Source organism: Gallinula chloropus, assembly GCF_964237585.1.
Source record: "Gallinula chloropus genome assembly, chromosome: 3".
NCBI lineage: Eukaryota > Metazoa > Chordata > Aves > Gruiformes > Rallidae > Gallinula > Gallinula chloropus.
Window position 1 is genome coordinate 99,999,130 of NC_140087.1, and position 17,304 is coordinate 100,016,433.

Below are 17,304 nucleotides of genomic sequence, written 5' to 3' on the forward strand. Positions count from 1 at the left end.
CAAAAAGATGTGAGGTAAAAAGAGAAAAAAAAGTTTTAATCAACTGCCTGTAGTTAGAATGATTTTTTTTCAGGTGAAACAGGCTTCTTGAAATGACCTATTTAAGGTTTTCAGTTTAAAATGTTCTTTAAAATACAATTCCTTTCTGAAATAAATGTAATCAGCATGCTAAAATGTTAACATATTATTTTACAGAAAGAAAATAATGTGTTGTGATTTTTCTATTCAGTAAGAAATTTGAGAACTTATTTAACTCAGTATCTATTGATTGAATTTTTTAATCAAAGTTTTGTTAATCTAGCAATAGGTACCCCATATCTCCATATGACGGAGAGTTTACTGTTAAGAGTATCTATTTTACTTGTGATATATGTAGTTTTAAAAATTACCCAGGTTGCAAAATCCGTTAGCTAAGTCATGTCTTCTGAAACCTTCAGTGAGGTTAGTGTTCTTTTCTGAACATTTCCTAAAAATGCACATGCATATACACATGTAACTCATAGGACTGTACTTGAAAAATTCACTGCAATATTCTAGGGCATGCTCTAGTCAATTGAAATATCACAGAATTACAGAATCATTAAAGAAATATCATTAAAGAAAGGGACAGTAATAGGTATCTTCCAAAGAAAATTACATGCACAATGTCTTCTGGGGTCACAACTAACAGAAAGCTTGCTGCAACCAAGACAGAACTGTTCTTGGATGTGCACAGATGGAGAGCTTTAGAAAACCAGAGAAACACTTAAGTTGCTTAATGACTTGAAGATTTGGTAGAAGCTGAGTATGGTCTTCCAATGTCTCAGTTTTTATCTCATATTCCTACTCTTACCATAAATTGTACATATAGGCATTCACTTCTTGCCTGGAATTTGGCCAAAGCCATTATTCTTTGTTGGTTCCGTTACACTAGCCAGCTCAATAAAGGCATCAAATAAATTCAACTTTGAAGACACAATGACAGTACTTTCTGTGGAAACTGGTGAAATATAAAACATCTCATTGTCTCCCAGATATTCAGAAGTTTCAGGTTCTGATTCTCAATCACATTAACAGTCACTTTAAGATGAGTGAAACAATGTCATCAAGGGTCTATGGAGTCCTAGGCTCTAGAGATTTACCTGGAGGGATCAGTTTTTCAAACTCTGCAACTTTGGGGGGTTATATACCCATTACTTAGCCAATGATTCTGAGAATGACATTTCTTAGTTTGTTGATGACATAAAAGGGACCAGTAAACTCGAGGAAGATATATCTTGAAAGAGCTGGATGAAATGAGGAATGTCTTTTCAATACACAAAACAGCAGAATAATGAATTGCAAGCCAGCAAAACAAATTGAAAGCATGAATGACTGCTAAGTCTAAAGATACTACAGTGTCTGACCTTGAGAAAATTTGTGTGCAGTGGTGGAGAAATCCCTGAAGTACTCATCTCAACTTGCCACTGCACCAAGTAAATGTAAGAGGCACTAAGTTGCCTTGTTAAAGCACAAAATAAATCACAAAAAGTAGAAGCAGTGATGCATGAAGCTCTGACTACATCCCAGATAATATTTTCCATGCTGGTCATCAGTACTCCTTTTCATATTAATCAGTGTTGTGTACTTAGTTTTTTCTTTTCTTTCAGAAGACTGTTATAAAAAAACAGATAAGGTTATACAAATATGTATAAGCTTTGGGTATGAATATAAACTGAAAACATGGTGTGCTAAAAAAGAGAGACCAAACTAAAATAGTGCTTGGAATTACAGAAGTAACAAAAATATGCTGTTCCTTTCTGTCTATAAACAGAATATAATTCAAAGGAAATTGTCAGCAAAAATCACAAATTAAATGCTAAAAGATGGGACAGTATGAAGCACAATGAAGCTGTGTTTCTGGTTGCAAGTACTCTAAGGCAGAAAAAGGAGTAGAAGTCCTCAGTAATGTACTTAGTCCAATGAAGGTCTATGTTTCAACTAGTTTTTAATAGGGTAAATCTGTTCCAAATGTGCCACTGAGGACCAGCTCTCCTGAAAATACTTATCTGCCAAAATCGTGGGCAATTATTTCTATTCCTTTATTGTATATGCCTGAATTGACAAACTGTATTTACAGTTTGAGTTTAGTACCTAACTAAACAGCGAAGGAAAGTCTCAAGGAGACTTAAAGCATGGGATAAGATACATTGAAGACAGTTCTCTGGAATTCTTCCTCTGCATAAGTATCTATATGAAACCTTTATTTCTTGCCCAAAACTATTTTATAAATATATGGGGTTAACAGATAGTGACTAAAAAATAGAAGTTGGTCATCAATACGTGCATCCAAGTTACTCCTCATGGTAGACAGCATCTCAGAACCAGAAGAAAGGATTTAAATCCTCTACAACCAGAGAGGCTTTAATCTAAAGCTGTCATATCTGCAGCCATAAAGTAATAGAAGGAGGTTGCATAGAAGGGCCCTTTAGTTTAAGCACTGAAGTTCATCCGAGGCAGAAAGAAAAGTAGAAATCAGAGTTAAGTTCAAGACCTCTTAGGTAAAAGACAAAACCAAAGCACATTTTCCCATACAAGCATTGAATGATAACTAAAAACTGTGGAGAATCCTTATGAAGAAGGATGCATAAATGATAATTCCATCAAAACTTTGCACTAATGAAGTGAGGGATTAAGTTTGAGCAATATTCAGAATTTTCAGTGAGAAAGATGCTTTTTTTTTTCAGATCCTATTTTTGGTCACTAGCTTTTCCACAGACAGGAGATGTCTATGAATTCAATAGTGCAAAATCAAACTGAAGGCTATTAAATTAATTTTGGGTAGCTTTACAGGGGTAAATTTCCACTAAATGAATTTCTGAAGAGAACAGAGTTTGCAGCCATAGTTCTCTGACACTAGATATTTTAGAGGTCAGTAGCTGAATTCTAGAGAGCAGTCAACTCCCCTGTTCCCCACTCTCCAACCTGCCCCCCCCCCCCAAAAAAAAAAAAAAACCAAAACCCAAAAACCCCTAAGAAAATTAAAGGGAAATAACTTTTAGGAATGGATAGCACATTAATTAGAAAATATTCGTCTCTTTTCTCTGGAAAAAAAAGAAGAAACCAGCAAAAAAATCCACAAAATAAAACTCAACTCTCAAGAAAACTGTTTTTCTTGAGTTGCCATGTATGTGTATCCTGCTTTTTTTCTCAACTGCAAAGTACAACTGAGCATCTCACTCTAAGTCTTTAAGAAGAAACTGTTCTTCAGAACTTAGTAGATACCTGCACAGCATATTCACACACACATTTTAACTATGATCATAATGTTTTAATCAGAAGTGAAAAAATACGGAGCCATATTTAGTAGTCTTGCATTTGTGGTATCAAGGTGAAAATTTGCGTTTTTCTCTGTTGGCAGTTCTTCTATGACCTTCTAACTTTTCCTTTGTATATCTGATAAAATATTTTCTGCCTAATAAACATGAACTCCTCTATTACCAAAGTAAAAATATAGTCCATGTCTTTCTTTGAAAGTAATGTGTTTTGTCATCTAGTCACAATGCACATTGTTTGCATTCAGGACTTAGAGGTGCCCCACAGAAAACACCATGAGAAAACTGAAGGGTTTGATTGGACGTCTTCTACAGTGTTTCAAGGGATAAAGAAAGAAAAAAGTGAAAAATATCAGAAAGGTGTTCAAACCAAGGATCACAAATTAAGAACCATATTAAAAGTACAATACTTTGTAATTTTTTAGGCTTCGTTGAGGTCTAAATCCTGCGTCTCTGTGTTTGAGTAGCCTCACGTTCCACTCTGGCTTCGCTGTGCTGCATGCATTCTTTTTCAGATTTCAGCAACCTGACTCCTGATCCACATCACAGTGCAGTGACTTCAGGTCTGACTTATTACAACACTGTGACTTCTTACTGTCATGCAGCTTCAACTGCAGACAGCAGAGTTTGTTCTGATTCTCATCAATGTAATATCTGATTCATCTCATGGCTTCACTAACACAGTGTGACTGTTTGCTTGTAGAGTTCAGAATAATACATTGGATTCATGTGTGTGTGTGTGTGTGTGTGTACGCGTGCATGTGCTGTGTTTTGTTCAGCTTACACAAATATCTGAAATATCTGCAAGGTATTCTTAAAATACATAATACATATTTAAAAAGTTTTGCTACAAAATAAACTAAAATATGCTCATAGCAATATCCAAAGGAACAGGTTAAAAGAGTTAGGAATGCTCAGGTATTTAAATATAAAACTAATGTGGAAAATAAAAATTATGAAAGGCTACAGAATGGTTTGGGTTGGAAGGGACCTTAAAGATCATTTAGTCCCAACCTTCCTGCAGAGGGCAAGGACAAAAGTAGATTTTTTTAAAATATTTATATTTTTGTCGTGTGTGTATATATATATATATATATATAAATGTATGCAGGACCATCATTCTCTGACTACGAAGTCATAAAGATATGGAAAGGTCCATGTGTGTACTACTAAATTCTCCTGTCATTTGAATCAAAGCTGTATCCAAACTGCATATTAAGGGTAGTCTCTGAGCCATGCTATTCTGACTGTGCCTTGTAATTCTCTGGATGAGTGCTATATGTCCAACACCAAATCCATGCCATCCGAACCATGTAACAAGTTAGGTGATCAGTTCCAGGAAACTCCATGGCATTTTTGGTTGACTGTTACAAACTATAGTTATAACATATAAACATATAGTTTATAACAGTTACAGACAGCACAGATAAAAGCATATTTAAGGTCAGTTTTTTCTGACTCTTTTATTAGCTATGTTTTCTTCATATGAAAGAAAAACACCACCAACTAATAATATAGTTAAAAGACAAAGAGTTTATTTACTACCATCACAGAGGAATATTAAATTGAAAATAGAAAACAGGGTGCAGTGGAATTTTGCATGCCATTGCAGTCTCTAGCATACAGTATTTTCCAGATATTGTCCCTGTTATTGTTCCTTGCCAGATATACAGGAAATATAGTGTCACCTGTCTTTTCCATAGAACAAGTATCACAGAAAATAATGAGTTGTTATGATAGACCAACTATGACTGAAGTAATAAGCTAATTTCACTAAGCTAGCCTACAAGCAAGTTCTTGTGGAATGTCCTGGCCATAGCTCTGTGTCATTTCTCTTGTATAAAAAGAATGGGTTTAAATCACCATTTTTATCGAGACTACATCTCCTATGACATCTTATCTTACACAAATAGCTCTAGCAAATATGAGACACTGACCTATAGTGTCATCTTTTCGTTTGCAATTTAACAGCAATTTTAGACTGTATCCCACTATTGCAAAAACCTTCCTTTGAAAATCCCTCTGACTCATGTTTATCAGGCCATCAAAATGCAACTACTGCTTCTGCTGGTACAAACTTACTGAAATACCTTTGACCTAGAACCGATATTGTCACAGCTATTGGGAAGACCCCACAAATGAAAAAATAAAACAAATTAATCATTTGCTGTTGCTTTGAATAGCTAAAATGGACAAGAAAATAGTTTGCATAATTTCTAATACTGGCTGGATTTTTTGAAAATTCTATGAGGATTGTCTCTTTGAAGTCCTTGATAAAAGAGCAAGCAGGTATTCAAATGCTTTCTATTTTTTTTCTTTTTTTATCAGTAATTCTAGGAAGTCATTAATATTATACTTAGCAATCCAGTCAAATTTAACATTTTTTATCTGCTAGTTGACATATGCTATTATTTTGTCTATTGTACTGTATATATTTTGAGGTGAGGACCTGTGAACCTAAATCCCATTATCCTGATTTTTAATTTTCACACAGGCCCATCTGAACTATTAGATTCTAGTTTCTTGTCAACTCTTTCATTTACTAAATGAGTTGAGAAGGAGATTTCTTTTCTGTTGCAGCCTATTTCGCTTCTTCATGTACGCTTTAAAATCTCACACAAAGAAAAGTTTGGTCTGTACTTTCAGAATGTTCATTTTGCTTTCAGGTTTTTCTTGTGAGCAGATGGAGATAAATTAACTCTATAAAACTGTATATTACAAACTGGTTGAATTGATTACAGTATGTCACGTAAAACAACAAACTCATCCCGCCCCTGTGCTGAGGAAAGTGGGAAGGAACACGCCTCAGAAAACAAGACATTGGCACACTGTGTCTTAGCGGTTTTGACTTATTACAGTCATTTCATTCCTTATCAATATACCAATGTAGTTATGACTAACTATCCTTCTGCCTTTTATTCATACCTAGTCAATGGGCAGTGAGGGCTAGCTGCTGCTTAAGAGACAGGGAGCTGAGGAAGTCGACTCTATGGCCAGTCCAGGACAGGCTGGAACAGACCAAACAGGGCAAATGATGGTGATGATGATGATGATGATGATGATGATGAAGATGGAGTGAGGGCAGACATTGGGCTGAGATGTCAGCCTTCAGGTGGGCCCAGGATCAGGCCTATGAGAGCAGCCATGTTCCACCCCTGGAAAGACCATGGGGATGGGGACAGTTTGAGTCCAGACCAGGGCATGGGCCTGTGGGTGGGCCTGGCTTGACAGGGCCAGACTGAGAGGAGCTGCCCTGCTGCAGGGCCTGTAAGGCAGGGATGTTTGCCTTGGGGTCTGAAATGAGATCCTGGGACATGGGCAGTGTGGGGAGGTAGTCCAGTGTAGGTAGGTGGTCCTGTTGGGGTTGCGACAGTCAAGGTAATAGTCCATAGAAATAGGTTATACTTGAAAATAAAGCAGGATCAGTTAACTAGCTAAGTGTTTTCAGTATCAGGATGTATTCATTTTATTTTGAAATTATATGCTTTGAATATTTTTATCAACTTTTTAAAGACAAAATCTTGATATCTGTCTTGAGAAATTTAAGATTCGTACTTCAAGGTAAATGTTTATTGATGGTCTTTTTTAAAAAAATAAAAGGATAAAACACTTCAGAACACTAAAACCCACATGAAACCTCAATCAGTAATGGTATCCATGTGACAAAAATTATTTTTTCAAAATTGGTAATAGGAAAAAAATATTTTGGACAAAAATAAGAAAAATGGGCACCAAAACCCAAGTGAATTGCAAAACAGATAAAATGTCTAGAAGTATGCGATCTTCCATTGACTTATGAATGTAAATTTAACATTGTCAACCATCAGTAATATCAGTAACATCAGTAATATCAGTAGAATTGCACAAGTGTGAATTACAGAGCCCCAAGAAATGAGTTTCTACTTTAGCGAGTAGGAGAATTAAACAGTTCAGATATGCTGAGCAAAAAAATCTGAATATGGTAAGAAAGCAGATGACTCCCAGCTACCAATTAAGGGAGAAATAGGCAGACAGAGTTATAATGAAAATAAAACATTCAAAATGCATGAAGACATTAAATAACCTTTTGAAGCATGTGATGCATTCTAGCAAAATATATTTGCAGAACAGGAAGATTCAGATAAGAGCAATAAAATGTCAACATTTGTGAATAACCTCCAAAGTATTTCAAAGTTAGACAGAGCTTAAAACCCCCAAAGAAAACTTCAGAAATACTGGCTTTATCCTGTAACTGAAAACAGCAATGATACTGGAAAATTTTTTTCTTTTTAACTTTTCCTCTCATTTTTCCTTTTTCCTCGTTTTTCCTTTTCCTTTCATTTTTTCTTTTCTCTCCGTGATTCTATAAGAAATTAACATCAAAGTAATGCATCCCTCAAAATAGAGGAATTAACTCCATTCTACATGATCTGAAGGATCTTGATTTAACTGAGATATTAATCAATCAGATAAATCTTTTAGCTATGCATATTCAGCTCCAACTTAAATTCTGCTATTAATTAGTACTAATTTAGTGACCTTACAGCAAACACCCTCATTAAAGTAGGATTGGTTACCCTAGAATTCCTTATCCTGCTTATGATTATTTTACCTCATGCTTGTATGCATAGAGCAAGATTTGTATTTCACAAATGGGAACTCATTTACATTCAAAGACATACATACAGATTGAACTAGAGGATTTTAAGAGCAGTATAACTGGGAATAATTTTGTCATTTGCAAATTTCTTCCTAGTTAGGATTTCATCACACTGATCTCTCCTTACTCCTTCCACTAAAAGTTGGGCTTTTGCTCTCTTCTTTTTTTTTTTCCCTCTGTTTATACACACAGCAGACCCAGAAACTCTGGTTTTCCTGCTCTCTCTCTGGCAAAGCCTTGCAAGTCGTATGTCTGAGTTTCTATCCATCCCTTGCTCTGTTCACACATGTCCATGTCACTGTCTTCTAGTATTTTATCAGATAATAAACAAAGACAAATCAAGATCTAAGATCTATTTCTGAAGTATACTGTAAACAGAACCATAATCACATTGCTCATTCTCCTGGATAACCACAAGCAAAGATGTTTAGTTAGCTCAATCTGAACAGTTGTCGCTATGATAATCATGATGAAAACATAAGACCATCCTGTGAGCTTGAAGATATTTTATTATGCTGACACAATTAGCTTGACACTTCCTCTGAGAGGCCATTGTTACAGACTTTAGATTCTGAGATTTTAGACAGAAATATTGAGAAAGGTCTTGCAGACCCAGGTCACATCTGTGACTGACTCTTACTGTCTACATCATCTGACCAGTAAAGATATATTTGTAGGAACAGAACTAGAGCTGGAGGAATCTACTTCTATGTGTGAAGTCTTCAGAATTACAACTGAAGATTGATACAAAATAAGTTTTCTCCATGCTAAGTGCACTGCAGATGCTCTGAAAGTCTTATGTTTATTGGGAAGGTCTGTATGAACAAAAGAGAGATGTACATTTTTAACAGGAGGAAGCAAAGCTATCGATCTTTATTTTGGCACTGCCTGCCAAATTAGAGGAAACATTATTCAAGTCAGGATTTTGAAAAGAACAGAAAAACATATTTTATTTTACTTTTTCCATAGCATGACAGCCTTGTACAAAAAAAAGAACTTGACTCAGAATAAATTTAAAGGAAGAGCAAATAAGGCTAGACAGTTACAGTATAACTCTCCAGAAAAGAACATTCAGGGTTTTAGGGAGAGGTAGAAGCGTGCTGGAAACACTGACAGTTCCTAAAGAAAGCACAGCCAACAAGGGCAAAGTCACAAAGAAGAAGCACCAGTGTGAGGTAAGAAAAGGTCAAAAGTTCTGACATTTGCACTTAAATGAGCATACCTGGAAGGAAGTTTCTTTTGATATTAAACCAGATTGATTAGGGTTTGTCAAAATGAATGCAACAAAGCAGCAAAGACCCAATGATGTTTTATCAGAATGACTTTTGAGGTCAGCCATTACAATACTGCATCTTTGTGCTATAATACATGACTGAAGAAATATATCAGAATCTGCTTTAAGCATCGATAGACACTTTGGCTAGTTTATAAGAAAAATAGAGGGAATACATCAACAGGGCCTGTAGAATTTATAATATTAATCTCCTCAGAAAATATTGTACTTTATTAAATAATACACAATTATTGCATGCTTGTCAAAACATAATACTTTGACAAAATTACACATCAATACTTTTCTATTCTAATTATTTTTTTCAGATAATATCACTTTAGCCATTTCTAAAACAAAACAAAACAAAACAAAACAAAAAAAGGCTGTACTTCAGGTTAAAATGTTTATGATGGAACCCACTATATATAAACCTTAATTTTATTCCCTTATGATTTAAAATTCTGTCTTAACACAGATTTAAAAACCTGAGACAAATACATTTGCTATAATATTTGCTTTACATGTTTTTACAGGCATCCCCTGTCTATTCCCACATTATCAGAACAGCAGCCTTGTGGATGGAAGGCAGGCAGGACAAAGGGCATGCAGTGATTACCATGCTGTATCTCAGGTACTGTTCTTTCACAACACCAGAGATATGATCTTGAAGATCCTAATTAAAAAATGTCCAGTAACCAATGATACACCCCAATTTTTTGAAGATTATAAACCTCTCCTATAACCTAACTGTTTCTTAGTACATACTTGCCTAATATTTGCAATGTTAAAATACAAGCAAGTGATGTAGCCATACACTTAGGCTGTACACCAGACGTTTTCAAGAAGCAGGTTGCATTTTATTTAAGTAGAGTCAGTTAAGTGAAGCCGAGATATACTGTTGCTGAGCCCATCCCATTGGGATTCAGAAGATAACTACTTCAAGAGCAGCCTGTGCTTCTCCCTGCATATGAATGAAGCACTGCCAGAGGGTAACAAAAGGTTTTTCCCAACATCTATCAGAGGAAGACTGCATGGAATACATCTTGAGGGAAAGCAAATGTATTTTTTGCTACATTAATTAGGAGAAAAACTGTCCTAATACTTTTTTTGTTGTTGTTGCTAATAACTATCATATAATGGTACAATAATGATATTATATAAACTGTGACTGTATTACTATAATTGTTATCACACAGGATGTTCATTTAATGCCTTATTATGTATGCGCTGATAATACTGCCTGCTACTTTTTTGTTTGCTGTGCCAGAGGTTGGACTGCTGAGTATTTTTTTCCATGCAGATTGATATGGAGAATAAAGAAATACTTAAAGGACAAAGGGTGCTACTGATGGTGATATTTAAATAACACCACAGGTGAATAGAGTGAATCTGCAAAATGTTACTACATTCTTTCAAGATCAAATAGTATTGGTTATGTCATTGGAAAGGGAGCAGATAATGTCTGAGATTTTTTCCTTCTATCAAAACTCTTGAGGCCAACTTTTGTTTTCCGTTTCAAAGTAAGTTGTATTTGGTTGGCTTGTATGACAAAGCTTGGGGGTATTTTTTATATAACTGCCCACATCCCCAGCTGTCTTTTGGTTTAATTAAGTATGTTCTCCTTAGGCCAAATTAATGATCACTGTGATTAAAAGCTGTGTGATATATATTTTTAAAAAATAAAAATCTAAATCTCTTCTGTGATCTTTATTATTATCTATGTATAATCTTGCATATGTTTATCAGAGCATTAAATATCAGTCGTGTTTATACCACCACAGCATTGTGTGCTATTATCTTTTATATTTTAATACTACTTAGTATATCTAACAAAATGTTTTAACATTACCATCCGTATTATGTAATGCATATCAATGACTTGAAATATTTTTAAAAGACCAGAATATGCATAGATTAAGCATTATTACTCTACCTGTTCTAGAGTCAAGGTTCAGATCTGGAGAAAATTCAAATGAATGGAAAACAATGATAAAGCTGTCCGTCATATCAGACACTCAAAAGAAGAATAAATTGAGATGACGTGTGAATATTTTCATTGTGCCACTGGACAGTTTGTCAGGTATTGACTGCTTTTGCACCTGAATCATTTGTTCAAGGAATATATTTATAACCTTAATAAATGACAGCTTCCCATACAATCTTGCAACATGGAAATACTATTCTAAAATATTAAGATAATTAAGGGATAGGAGTATAAAATCTGTATTACCTGATCAATAACTAGACATCGGATAAGATTATTTGTACTGTTTTGATTTCTTAAAGGTAAAAGACACTAAAACAAAAAAGATATATCTCATTCTAAAATTTAATATATATATTAAAAACTAGACAGAACAACACGGAGCAGTCAAACATTTATGTAGTTTGCAAATATCTGACAGAGGTTATGCTATAGTCAGTGACCACAGGACCTTAGGAAAGAGGTCTGTTTTATTCATTTGAAAGAAAATACTACATTGGAAGTTGCTGAATCTGATAGCTTAATAGCCATGAGGCTACCACAGTACCATGTTTCAGAGACAGCCAGGAGCAAGGCTGAGTATGAAAACAATACATATATACAACCACATGCTGTAAATCATACAGATGAACACTGACAGAAGACACATCACTCACACAAACATGAAAAAAAACCACTCATCCTGTTCCTGTCTGTTTGATTGTGATGAAAGCCTATTCATCAGAAAGATATACAATGTGGATTCCTCCAGCAGCTGGGCTCAGACACTCAGTATTCCCAGTTGCTGGCACCTGGGCACCAAGCCACCAAAGTCACAGCCCCATTCCTCTTGCTGGTGGTTGGATCTACCTGCCATGGATCACAGAATCACAGAATGGTTGGGGTTGGAGGGGACCTCTGGAGATGATCTAGTCCAACCTCCCCGTTAGAACAGGATCACCTAGAGCAGGTTGCACAGGATCACATCCATGTACCTTTTGAATATCTCCAGAAAAAGAGACTCCACAACTTCTTTGAGCAGTCTTTTCCAGTGTTCTATAACCCTTGAAGTGAATAAGTTTTTCCTTGTCAGTAGTTGATAACAATCCTTAAAGTAAGAAGTTTTTAAAAATCATCCAGATCAATTTTTTTCATTCCTTGTGCACTCAGAATTTAAGCTTATTAAAATTTGTTTAATAAAATAATTTTGTGTAGCCTCTGCAGCATATGGACCTTAAATTTAAAAATCACAACTTGAAGGAAGTTTCTGTAGACAATGCTTTAAACATTCTTCCCTTTCCCATTCCTCCCTTGATCTCCTTCCCCTCCTTCCCCTTCTCTTTCACTCTTAAAGTGACTGGACAATTTAGTAGTTCCCAGTTTCTTATTAGCCAGTCTAGTGTCTTGCCAGCGTCATTCCGTATTGATGAAGAGAAGGCTAGCGAAAACAGAGTCTAGTTTCTTATTCTGCTTGTTTACCAGGAATCCAGGATAAAACCTGCATGTCATTGCCTCATCCTGTTTCTAATATGCTTCCTCTTTTTTATTCATTTTCATAGTAGTTCCATTAGTGTAATGAAATTTACCTTTTGAAATGTTAGTCCTGCTATTCTTTATTATCACTCTGCTTATCTACCCAGCATAGGCTTTTGTAGTAATTTTTTGTGTAAAGAGAAAACATATATGCTAGCAAAACCCACAAAGTGGTATATAAATGCATTTATAAAATTTTTAGTTGATGCAAATAGCAATTATCTTAAAATACGTGTCATCAGAAGTGGCAACACTGTTCTTGGATTAGAAAGAAGTGTTGAGGTTTATTTAATCTGCTTCTCTAAATTCTTTCCTGCCAAATATTATGTTATTTTGTATACATTGTTGTTTCTGGGTGTTTAAAATAGTAAGTTCCTTACTGTTGTAAATGTAGAAGCTATTAAAGATATTAATTCTTTAAAACAATAGTGGATATCCAGAAATCAAAATAAGTGTGTCTAGATGTACATTGTTGCAAATGTATTTGAAATTAATACATTTTGCCTCTCGGAGTATTTTACAGATAAGCTATTTTCAGTAACAAGCTCAATGATTTTAAAATAATGTTTATTAATGTAAATCTACAGTTTGCATTAATAATGTTTATTAACGTAAATCTATTGTCCTGTATCAGTTCCAGAAAAAATAAAATGAAATAATTATTTTACATCTGAAGAGCTGCTTCAAAGATCCCAGCATATCATATTGAATAGAACTGAATATATGACGAGTTTCTATTTGATCAATTATTATATCTTGTGTATCATTATCAATTATTAATTTATCAATTCAATACCTCAATTAAAACATTATTTGACATACAAATAAAGTTTTTGATTATTTTTTCTGGTGATTCTCCTTATTATGCTGGAGCTGAACTTGATCCAATATTTATAATCCCTCTGAAGAACACAAACTCTTAGGGAAAGTCCACAAAAACGTGTCCTAACTTCTGAGGCATGTTAGCAATACCGGTGAGAAAAGGATGATTCACAAGTCCTTGAACACTTTTCATCTAAGTAATGATCCTGGCTGTGTGAACACTTGCTTGGTTTTAAGAAGCGACAAATGACTTTGAAGTTTAGCCAGGGTCTAGACTGCTCGATGAAGCATATATTATTCCTTCCTATTCTCTATAATGGAAGAATTGCTGCTTGAATGGTTTCCTCAGCTTAATCAACAGATCAATCTTCCATACTTTTCTAGTGTCAGAACAATTTACATTTATACCCTAACTTTACTTCATTGTTCTCCACAATTTAGATGCAGACTGGGTTGGGGGTTTTTTTGTTACTTTCATTGCATACTAAAATGAGTTCATGGATGTCATTAGTACTTACATCCACTTCCAGTTTGACTTTAAATTTGAGATATTTTTTTTAAGAAAAGCTACGCACATGATTTTACAGATAAATCAAGTGTTCTTGCCTTGCTTGCATGATCTGCAAAGAAACATCTGTGCAGCAACACTATATTTTTTTTTAATATGTTCTTGTGTCTTTGATTAAACTATACCTTCTGGCAAAGAATGAAGAACCTCAGGAAAAAAAAAAAAAGGATGTTTCACTAAATCTAAAATGAAAAGCAATCTCAAACACGTGCTTGCAATAGCAGCTTAGACATCTGGACACTTTACAATTGCAGTGGCAACATCTTAGTGATTACAAAACCTTACAAGTAATATTATATACTTTTACTGCATTTATTCACTATGACTCTCAGAAGTACAAACACCACATGAAAGAAGAGGCCATCAGCATGGCAGGAAATGGCAATTTTTAGCTACAATTTGGCCATGGTACTACAAATGGTTTGGGCAGTCAATATTGGGATCTGCTTTCTTTTCTGGTGCTCTTTCTTAGTCTGGTTGTGGACTGATGCACATCTCAGAGTTGCTTAGAACAGCTATATTCATTGTGCTATAATCCTAGCCAAGCACATCCCCGACTAATATAGGGGGTTCGAAGAGATAGGATGTAGCTAATTTTTTTAATATCTCAAATTTAAAGACAAACTGGAAGTGGATGTAAACACTAATGACATACATGAGCTAATCTTAGTCTGTAATGCTATTTTACTTCTTACTCCCTATCCTCCTATAGTCTTCTAAAGTCCTTTATCTTGCTAAAATACATAGGAACAACAAAGATAAGGATGCTCCTAATATACAATTCCTTCTCATGTTGTCATACTTCAGTAGGTGGTAATTTTTAAATACTCTTATCAAATTCTCTTGGTACCCATCTGCCTCTCGTACACAAAGGTACACAGCCTGCTAACTGATAACTTGTTTTGGCAACCCCATTTGCTTCTTTTCATATTTATTATCCACTTAGATTCTTATGCCACTTCCGTGTCTCATATGCTCTGATGTCGCTATGTAGAGGACTCAGAATGGTTTGGCTGTCTTGATTTTAATGTGCTACCGTATTTCATTTATGCATTCATTTCCTGGATTTCATGCTTTTGTAGTTTCAATTAGGCTTTTTCTGTGTTTTCGAAAAAGTCCTGAATAGTAATATAATGACCATACCATCTCTACCACTGTGACAGCTTGTCAACCATGACAGTAATAGTAGCTACCTAAGACATAGATCACAGCTTTTTGTTGGTAGCAGGACATGCAATTGAGTCATCTTTATGATCACATGGTTTCTATATAGATTTTGCTTTACATCTCTGACCCCCTCACCATTAATTGTCCTGTAAGTTTCAGTAATTGATTGCTGCAGTAACATTTCTAAATGTCCATCTTCTTTTATTGTCTTCATAGGAGAGATGCTCCAGCCTTCTAATCATCTTCATGACCCTCCTCTGGACCCGTTCCAACAGTTCCACATCCTTTTTATGTTGAGGACTCCAGAACTGGACACAATACTCCAGGTGAGGTCTCACAAGAGCAGAGTAGAGGGGCAGAATCAGCTCCATTGACCTGCTGGCAATGCTACTTTTAATGAAGCCCAGGATATATTTGCACGAGCATGCATTGTCAGCCCATGTCGAACTTCTCATCCACCAGCACCACCAAGTCCTTCTCTGCAGGGCTACTCTCTATCACATTATCTCCCAGTCTGTATTGATAACAAGGAATGCCCCGACTCAGGTGCAATACAAATTTTTGATTTCCTCAAAGATTATTGATATTGGGAGATGCTACTATATTCTTTTACCTGCTTGAATTAGTTAAAAAATACTCATAGAGATTGTAGTGCATTTTTTTCTTCATTTAAATCTGATACGTATCATGCACTAAAAATAATTGCCACCAGATTCAAATGTTTATCAAAATACATTTACTTCCTAAACTATTGAAAGTTCTGATCACTGTAAGATAAATGATTAATTGTTAATGAGTCTACAACCAAATTGAAATTAAATTTGTTTTAATATGCAAAATGATTAATAGAATTAATCTTTCTTATTGGCTTTTCTTATCTTTAAAACTGAGGCATTCATAAAAGAATGACTAGCAAAGCTATTTATTGACTCTTTTGATTGTCATTATGCGTGTTAGATTGTTACTTCAAGTTACATTGAAGATATAATTGTATTCTTTCCATAAGTTTAGGCTCATTTGAACAGAATTTTAAAATAATAAAATTAAGACAAATCTTACAATGTTATATATTTCAGAGAAGTGGGGATTGTTTGTAGGAAGACCTGAGTGATGCTCAAAGTTCTTTCTTCATTCTTTTTCCTCCCGCTTATATGTAAAGCTGTATGGCATTTACTGTGAAGGGAACAGACAGTATTTTACTCAGCACAAAGTTTGATAGTGTGAAGTTTACTTGTCAAAATGTTTTTAGCATATATGGACATTTTAAATGCACTATGAGATTCTTCAAAATTATTTTTATTGCATTTTCCATCAAGTCAGTTTGTAATAAATCTAGAAGATCTAAATGTAGGTTCACGGAGAAGAACTAAAGACACACTTTCCTCCTCTGTGAACCTTACTCTGAGTATGTTTTCTAGAGAATGTGAGCATTCTAGCTGTACAGACTATCACAACTAGTTGTTTGGCCCATTCTCATATTAAAAAAATGGGGTCAGAATAGCAGCATTTATAGTGATATAAATAGTTTTATCTGAAATAATTGAAATATCTATTAATGATCTTATTTTCTTTTCCTTTATATCCTATTGATGTAGAAATATTAAGATATTCACCATTTGTGCAGTAGAGAAATCTGAACCCATGTAACTATATATAAAAAGGGATTTGTAATTTAAATGGAGAAAAAAGCCTACACCTTTGCATGAGAAAATTGATTTCCTCTACTAAATGCCTATTTCTTCTGTTCCTGTGAATGGTGTATTCTCTCATTCTATTGTGCATGAATTATATGACTTTTACAAGGTGTTTTGTGACTGTGTGATTGAATCAATCTTGAAACTAAATATGAATGAGGTGAAATGAATTCCTGAGTGTTATATTGAAATTCTTACATACAAATTGTTTACTGAGCTATATTAGTGACTTCCTCTCACCATATACTTTTAAGCCTTTTTAGTTTATTTGTGAGAATAAACTTTATCATGCATGTTCTGCTGGAAAACAGCACTTGTAGTTCATAGCATAGAGGAATCCATGCAATAAGTA